Raw genomic sequence first — 8,782 nt, 5'->3', positions numbered from 1 at the left:
AATGGGTTGGGTTAGGTCGAAACGGGTTATGGGTCGGAACGGGTTATGGGTCGGAACGGGTCAATTAATAAAAGGGGTTGTTATGGTTCGGGTCGGAATGGATCAGGGACAAAAGGTTCGGGTCATAACGGGTCCGAATCAAAATGGGTCAAGGTCGGAACGGGTCAAAATGGGTTTCGGGTCGATTTTTTTTTAACAAGGACAACGGAGGAAATGTTTTTGTTTTTTTTTACTTTTTATGTTTTTTATTTATAATTTGACTTATGATTTTTTTATTATTATTTTTGAATATTTTTTTAAATTGTGTCTTAAGAGGTACAACTCGCCTAACCCCGTCAATATACATTAAACATAAGGGTGGCAAATGGGTTGGGTTGGGTCGAAATGGGTTATGGGTCGGAATTGGTCAGGGTCGAAACAGGTCAGGGTCGGAACGACTCAATTAAAAAAAATTGTTGGTGATAATAAGTAATGTCAACAATACCAAAAGTCCTAACATGTATCCACACATCACGTATAATATCCGAACATCACGTATAATATCCGTAGGAACTTGTATTTTAATCAAAGATAGTACATATTTTAAAACTTATTCATAATTCATTATCAATATTAGAAACTTGCACTTTGATGTGTATTGGTGTCCAAATCCGAGCACTTGATATTCGGCTTTTCGCTTCCATTTGTGGGCTTCGCCTAAAGCAATCCAATACCAAATATTAGTTATTTCCAATGTTTTAATATTATATATAAATAAGATATTAAACCCGGAGTAACATTAGTCAAAATATTAAGCCAACCCAGGTCCAGCGTAGTCTATGCCGGCTACCGTTATGCAACTCTAAAGATTCAATTTATTATGTATCTTAAATCGCCCGATTGATCATAAGCTTTGCATACCTGTTTCTAATCAGCATGATTATAACCCATCAACATAATTACAACCCATTTAAATTAATCTTAATGCTATTTCACGTCTCAACTAAAATTCAACTTTAGAAACGGTTACAACTTTTCAACATATTATTTACAACCCGTCTAAACAACTTAATGAATCATTTCTCTAATTAAATCATGCTACTAATTTAATATTCACCAACGAGTCAAATCTTCATCTAGTTACTATATTATTGTTATAATCGACAAGCTGGTCCGAAACCCAAATCAAACCGTACTACACAATTCTAGTACTATTTGTATTCTAGACACGAGTAATTCCCCCTTAGACATTTGGTAGGGTAACTTCAAACTATAACGAGTTAAAACAACCAGTACGCACTAATATAGTCAAAAGAATCAACTTGCAATTAATGGGTTAAGGCGGCCCGTATCTATTTGATATTCATAATAAATCAAAACATACTAATAAGACTTGTAACTTCTTAAAATAGATGTAAGATAAACTTACCTTTGTTCGTAGGAGCTTGATTACACTTCGTCCATTTGACTCGTTGGCTTCCAAGCTTCAACATACCTAGCTTGTTAAAGTCAACTTTCAACAAGTTAGACTACATAATGTGGACACTCGGCATTAGTATTCTTTATATTTTCATACCACTCTCATTCATACCGAATAATTAACAAGCCAAGAATCATCAATGTGTTCATCAAGTTATTAGTTAAACATTTTCAAGTCATTTAACCACTACCCCCGTTTTAACGGTTAACTCAGTACATATACGACTAGGCTCTACTTAGCAACTTCATACATTATAGGATTAATTTACATTAAAGCAGTGATGTCATAATCTCTTCTAAACAAGTGCGCACACCATTTATTATTATGAAAAAAAAAACTATTTTCAGTACTGCACCTTTTGTGCAGCACCTATTCACCTTAACTTTTAACCAGTTAAAAGTCAGAATTAACTTAATATGCTCAAAATTAAAATGTAGTAAACTCACAGAGGTTTCCAAGCATATAAAGTTCACCTTTATCGGAGCTACGGTTTATTATATGTGATTTTTAGCAAAACAGGTCAGCAACTTATTTTCTGTCAAAACAGTATGCTGAATCGGCTGTATTGCTCTAGAAACTAACTGTTTTGAACAATATTTCATCCGAAACAGCTTTTCATGTTCACATATAAAATGTAGTAGACTCAAGGATCTTTTCAAGAATATAAAATACATCTTTCTCGGATTTTTATACTATTTTATATGATTATTCAAATAACAGGACAGCAACATAATTTAACTTCAAACAACATGTTGTCATCATTTTAATCTACTGTTTTGATCCGTTTTAAGTCTGAATTAGCTTATCGTGTTCAAAGATGAAACCTAGTACATCAAAAGAGGTTTTCAAGCATGTATAATACACATTCACCCGATTTTTCTTTGATTTTATACGAACTTTATTGACAACAGTAATATGAATTTCACATCTTAACAACTCTTTTAATTCCTTGTTGGTTGAGACATTTCACAAACACCTTGTGTGCATTCATTTGAAATCATTACTTTAAATCTCTATGCACGATCTGAAATGCCTATTTGCTCACACATTTTAACAATGACCTCTTATGTTTGATGCATTACAACAATCAACTTATGTGTACAGATTATAATCATATAACCACATCCATAAAAGATCTCTAATTTATCAACTGTATTCATCAAATATGGTATACTCTTGAACACAGTTTGACACTACTATGATAGAATCAACAATTATAACTAGTAATAGATCACATAATCAATATTATCACTATCAGTTCATCAATAATCACATAAAACACGTACTAGATCATCATGCATGAAGTGTAGATAACAAAGCCCCAACTTTAGGGTTAGAAACACTTACCCAATAATCAATCTACTAGACAATGATTATGTATTTTCTAATACTCGATTTGATAATCGATTTGAGAAGTAAAATCATATGTTCTCCTTCTTGCTCATTCTCTTCTTCTTGCTTGTTTTCTTCTTCTGTCTACACACACATCCAGAACATCCAAAAATATACATCAACCCACCCTTTTGTTTTATTTCCTTTTTGACCCCTCTTTGGTTTAAAATCCAAATTTATAAAAATCTTGAAATTTGGGATGTTATATAATCGTTGTTTAACATCAAGTTACAGACCAATCAATAAACGAGAACGAATCTGTCAACCAAATGATCTCAACAAAAATCAAACCCTAACATTTTTTGACATCTCCAGGGTTCTAATTCATCATGTTGAAAACCCTCGTTAGATTTGATCGCAGGATGGTTGATGAAGTTTGGAGCAAGAATCAAAGTGATGAAGAAGAGTAATGAGCTTTAATCGATGTTTATATATTAGGTTTGTAATTGGGAGGAGGTGAAGGTAATGGTACTTAGGAAAAATAAAGCGTTTTAGCCATATAAAACTAAACTACTCTTTGGTAACACAACCTCGTGTAAGTGGCCATATATTTTAAGCGTTTTAGCCACATTACTAATACATACAATGGTTGTTCGTCATATTTCGCCACATTATTAAAAATGTGGATAACAAATTTGACATTAGGCCACACAACGTAATATAAGTGGCTATATCTTTTACCTTTTAGACACATCTCTTATCAATACAGTAGCCGTTCGTCACATTTGGTCACACTATTAAAACATGTGGCTAGTTAAATGTCACAGTTTGTGGCTAATGCATGTGTTTTTGGTCACATGTATCAAAGATCAAGCAAACTATGACTGTAGGTCACATTTCGCCACACGTTTTTATAATGTGGCTAGATTTTGTCACAGTTTTTTTCAAAGTGTGGCGAAAAGTACCTGAGTAGGTATAGAATGGTCACATGAAGAATAACATGTGTGGCCAAAATATTCTGGAAGGTTTTCAAACATGGTCAAAGACCTTTTAGCCACACATTTACGCCAAAGTGTGGCAAATCGCCCAGACCACATGTGTGGCTAAAAGTGGATATTCACGTAGTGACACACAATCCCAATACTAATAGAGAATATTAGCCCTACAATCTCCCTCTAGTATTGAGTATGTTCAGGAACCTTCATCAAGTTTTTTGCTTCGTCTTTATTTCTTGAAATTTAGTACTGGTCTTAATTCAAGAGCTTGAACGAGATTGGATCTTGTATAATTCTTTATTTTCCATTCTTGAAGACTTGAACTTCAATTCTGTTTTTTGGGAAGGATCGGCAACGAAAAATTTTAGAAACACCAAATGCGGGAGGCTCGACATCTAATTTTCTTTTGTTGACTTTCTTGGGCCGACTAGTTTCATTCCTTTGTCTTTTGACTGATCGTTTATTCGAAGGTTGTCATCCATTAATTCAGAAGACTTGATGGTAGAAATAAACTCTTAGAGTGTTATGGTATTCAAATTTGTAGTTCGCTTGATGGTAACCACATTGATGTTCCATGTGTAAGGCAGTGAATCCAATAACTTCATGTTGCTCTCAGACAACTCATGGATGATACCGACACTTCTCATTTCAGTGACGAGTGACTCATATTTGTTGATGAGAGTGGAAACCGATTCTCCTTAAATATGTTTAAACATGTTGAATTCTTCTTTTAAAGTGTCTTTTTGTTCTTCGCTTATATTTAGACTTCTTTCAAGCTTAGAATTGTAAGACATTTTTTGATCAACGATCAAAGGTCAAAAGTCAACTCGATTACTTTTCAAATAATCAAATTTTTTTCGATTACTTTTTTTTGGTCAACGGTCAAAAGTCAGTGCCATTACTTTTCAAAGTAATCGAATTTTTCTCGATTACTTTTTTTGGTCAAACTCGATTGGTTGACTGGTCAATTCGATTGGTTGACCGATCATTTCAATTGGTTGACTTTTTTTTTAAAGATAATACCCAAACTAACAATAAAGTTTAAAGAACTTTATTCTGAAAACTACTATATCAACCGAGATCCGAGTTTTTAAACCGGATCAGAACCCAAACACAAAACTCAAAAACACCATAAACTTAGATTTGATAATTTTCGGGTATTTCTTGGATGTAAAGTACTCCAAATGTAGTGAGTAACACGAAGAACAACCTCAAATCTACCAAAAAAACTAAGATCAAAACCCGGAAAGTTTTATCCAAAAACCACAAAAGTTGAGCCGAAAACTCTGATACCATTTGTAGGTCCTCTTTGGATGGATCTAACAACCTTACTCGGATCAATCCGTGTTGTTAGTTAACGGAAATCACTAACAACACTCGGATCTTAGTTTGTAAACACAAAAGAGAAAATGATAGAAACGTGAAGTGTTTGGTGAGAGAGAAAGTTTCTCTTTTATTTCCTTGAAAGTTTTATTTCAAAGAGTCATGGAGAGTTATTGGAAAAATGGGGTAAAGTGACGTCCTTTTATATGGTCCCCATTTCTCCAAGTTTACATAACATGGATACAAAATAAACGTACTGATTTGCGTATTATACCGACTATTAGCAAATAGAAAAACATACACAATCCTAATATTAATATAGAATATTAGCTCTACAATCCATAAGATATACGAATTTTAAATAAGAGATTTACAAAATCTTTTATTTGTGTACTTCATTTCTAATAATATTTAATGACACATGATAGCCTAACGTCACAAAATCGTCTTCAGAGGCCGTGTTGGACACTCGAGAGCAAGTCGTTACGTTCCACAATGTTGCAACAAAAGTCCAATTGTGCATTCCCCCCCCCCCCCCCTACTGCCCTAAGTATAGGCTTCACTTTGATTTAAGGGGCGCTCAAACTGAAGTTGATCCTAGAATGCGACAACCATCCATCCCCTTGACTGGTATCCTACCCGGGCTTACATTTCCATATCCCACATGAATGTTGTGGTCGAGCAAACCTAATTGATCACAACCAACGGGTCCATTGCCTTTTTGGCGATTATATTAGTTCATGAGCAATACAACCATCATCTCTGAGCAATCGGCTCTCACACCCTGCCTTACAATCTTGACAAGTGCCTCACGGCTCATTTTTTTAGAATGGCAAATTTCATTTAACCAAGCTAGCAAGTGTCTCACGACTCACATGAGACCATTTATAACAGATTGACCACATTTTGTTTTAAGAAACCGGATGAGTAGAGTAAGAAGACTTCATGTGCCTCGTGTCACCTAAGACACCCCAAGAATAAATATGATGTGTTTTATGTAAGGGCCTAAGGAAATTATGTCACACTATATAAATTAAATAGTTAAATAAGTTTGTTTGGAAATGTAAAAAAAATGATAAATTAAGTAATTAAATAAGTTTATTTGGAAATGTAGAAAAAATGATAAAATAACTTAAATAATATTAATATAACTTCGTAGATACCATAAGTTAGTTGTAAACTTGTAACAATAGATTTTATATAGGTGACGTACTTGGTTACTTAGGTTTTGATATTTATACCATAAAACCTGCTACTCGGATTGATTTTTTATATAGGTGACTTGATTAGTTTTGATGTTTTTTACTTATACCGTAAAACTTGTTATACTCGGATTGATACAACAACCCAGATCAACAACAATGCTGAAGCTGAGAATAACATTATTTGGGATCCTGTTAACATGAGTGGCGGCACAGCAGGGGACACGCACAACCAATTACCGGACTATGGGAAACCCACTGGCCGAATTAGTAGTGGGGGTGGTGGCAAATCACATTAACCCACTGGCCGAATTAGTAGTGGGGGTGGTGGCCAAATTAATAACACCATTTGCTCAAACCCCTCCAACACTCTCTTCTTACAAGCTAGGCTTCATCGATGAATTTGTTGCTGCAGTTGATGTAGGTATTGTTCTATTCTTCTCAACAATAGTAATCATAACCAGAACTTTGTTGCTCGACTTGAAGAATCACTAAAGAAAACCTTAGCGCGATTATACCCTCTAGCGGGTAGATATGTTGACCGAATCCACACCGTTGATTGCAATGACCAAGGTGTTGAGTTTATACACGCTAAAGTTAATATCATACTTCAAGATTTTCTTGCTTCGGAGGTGAAATATAAGTTTGTTGATGAGTTTATCCTATCCACACTTGGGGTTTCTCATCAACAAGGTGACCCGTTACTTGCAACTCAAGTAACCACCTTTAAATGTGGAGGTGTAGCAATTGGTGTATGTGGTACACACAAGATTGTTGATGCTTCCACACTATCTACACTTATAAATGAATGGGCTAGTACAAACCGCGAGCAAAATGAGATCAAATTTACAGGCTTCAATTCATCATTTTTATTCCCTGCTCGCGGTTTAACTTCCTTTCAGATGCCACCTATGAATGACGACATACTTAAAAAGTACACAAGAATTAAACTTTCATTCAGCGAGAGTGTGATATCAAAAATGAGAGCAAAGGGAACAAATAGAACCCACCAATGGTCAAAGGTACAACTAGTGTCAGCAATCATTTGGAAAGCTTTCATGTGCTTTGATCTGGCAACGCACAATTATGAAAGAGAGTCTGTACTCTTTCAAGCGGTAAACTTAAGAGAAAAAATGGGGTCCTTAATACCCAAAGATTCTTGTGGGAATCATTGGGGGTTGTGTGCCACAGAATGTAAGACTCTTGAAACAATTGAAGAATTGGCAGATCGTTTAAGCGATTCTGTTAAGAAAACTATAACTGACTTCTCAAAGGGGTGCCAAAATCATGAAGAAGGTCAGCAGATGGTTCTGAATTCGTTGTTATATCTTGCCAATATTCATGAATCTACCAACGTTGTTATCGTAACTAGTTCGTGTAAGTTTCCATTTTATGAAGCTGACTTTGGTTTCGGAAAACCCATTTGGGCGGCCCCTAGGACCATACCGTTGAATCCTTCGGCGTATTTGATTGATGACGTTGAAGGTAATGGAGTGGAAGCATATGCATTTCTTGAAGTTAAAGATGTCCCTCTTTTTAAAGAAGCTATAGAACATGACACCTCTTTTGGAGCTTCAATTTCCTAAATTATAATGCTATGTTTTTAACTATATTAACGCCTTGTGGGTTCCGATCAATTCATTTAAGATGAGATTTAATTCGTGTCTCTGGTTTCTTGGTAATTGTATTCTGATTCACGTGACTTAATTTATGTAGACAGAGTTACCGATATTTTTCTTTATGTTTACACTCAATTTCAGTGGTTGTCATTTATCTTTAAAAGTAACATAATTTGTACTTTATGTTTCAAAATGTTACATCGGTTGTCCTTTAGCCCTAACTCAGTTAGTTTTTCTCGTTAAATTTTGTCATTTGCAAGACATATGAGGGCAAATTAGTCATTTCACAATAAAAAAACATTTTAATAAGTAAACCTATCTCTCTCTTCATCCACCCACCCGGCTTACCCACCAACACCAATTGCCACTTCCGACAACCACTATCTCCACAACCACCGCCATCTCCTTCACTCTTACACCACAACCACCACCGGAATTAGCTTCAAATGCCACTCGTGTTGCTGATTTGCAAAGTCCTAGGTCCGAGGCCCAAATGAGTCATCTACAGGTTCATCTAGCCAGTTTTCCAAGTTTAAACCCACTGGTTTAGTCTCAAATGGTCCCAAATTAAAGTCAAGGTTCGGTGACGTGCCGGCTGCCATTGAAATCAAACAAGTAACACTTAAATTTGTAGGTCAATTGATTTAAAAACCCTAACGTTTTAACTCACTAATTCATTGTAAAAATAATCGAAGTTTTATATAATTTACTATAAAACGATTACAATAAAGTGGCAGGCAAACGGGCAACAAGCTGCGCCGCAACCCCCTTTTGAACAGCAAAGCCAATCCTGCTAAAAACGAAGCCTTGAGACCTAGAAGCTGAAGAGGTTCCGTGTACGACGCGCTGAAC

The 8,782-nt window shown here is 35.3% G+C and overlaps 1 pseudogene; it reads left to right on the top strand.

The window, feature by feature from the left end:
- The first annotated feature begins 6,557 nt into the window (after positions 1-6,557).
- LOC143634878 (pelargonidin 3-O-(6-caffeoylglucoside) 5-O-(6-O-malonylglucoside) 4'''-malonyltransferase-like) lies at positions 6,558-7,897 on the top strand (annotated as a pseudogene).
- The last annotated feature ends 885 nt before the right edge of the window (positions 7,898-8,782 follow it).

The sequence above is a fragment of the Bidens hawaiensis genome, unplaced genomic scaffold (assembly GCF_021521415.1).
Source record: "Bidens hawaiensis isolate Kalapana, Puna unplaced genomic scaffold, B.hawaiensis_p1.1 tig00007270_1, whole genome shotgun sequence".
NCBI classification, from domain to species: Eukaryota; Viridiplantae; Streptophyta; class Magnoliopsida; order Asterales; family Asteraceae; genus Bidens; species Bidens hawaiensis.
Note: the sequence above shows the minus strand (reverse complement) of the source record. Positions and strands in the feature narration are given on the sequence as shown.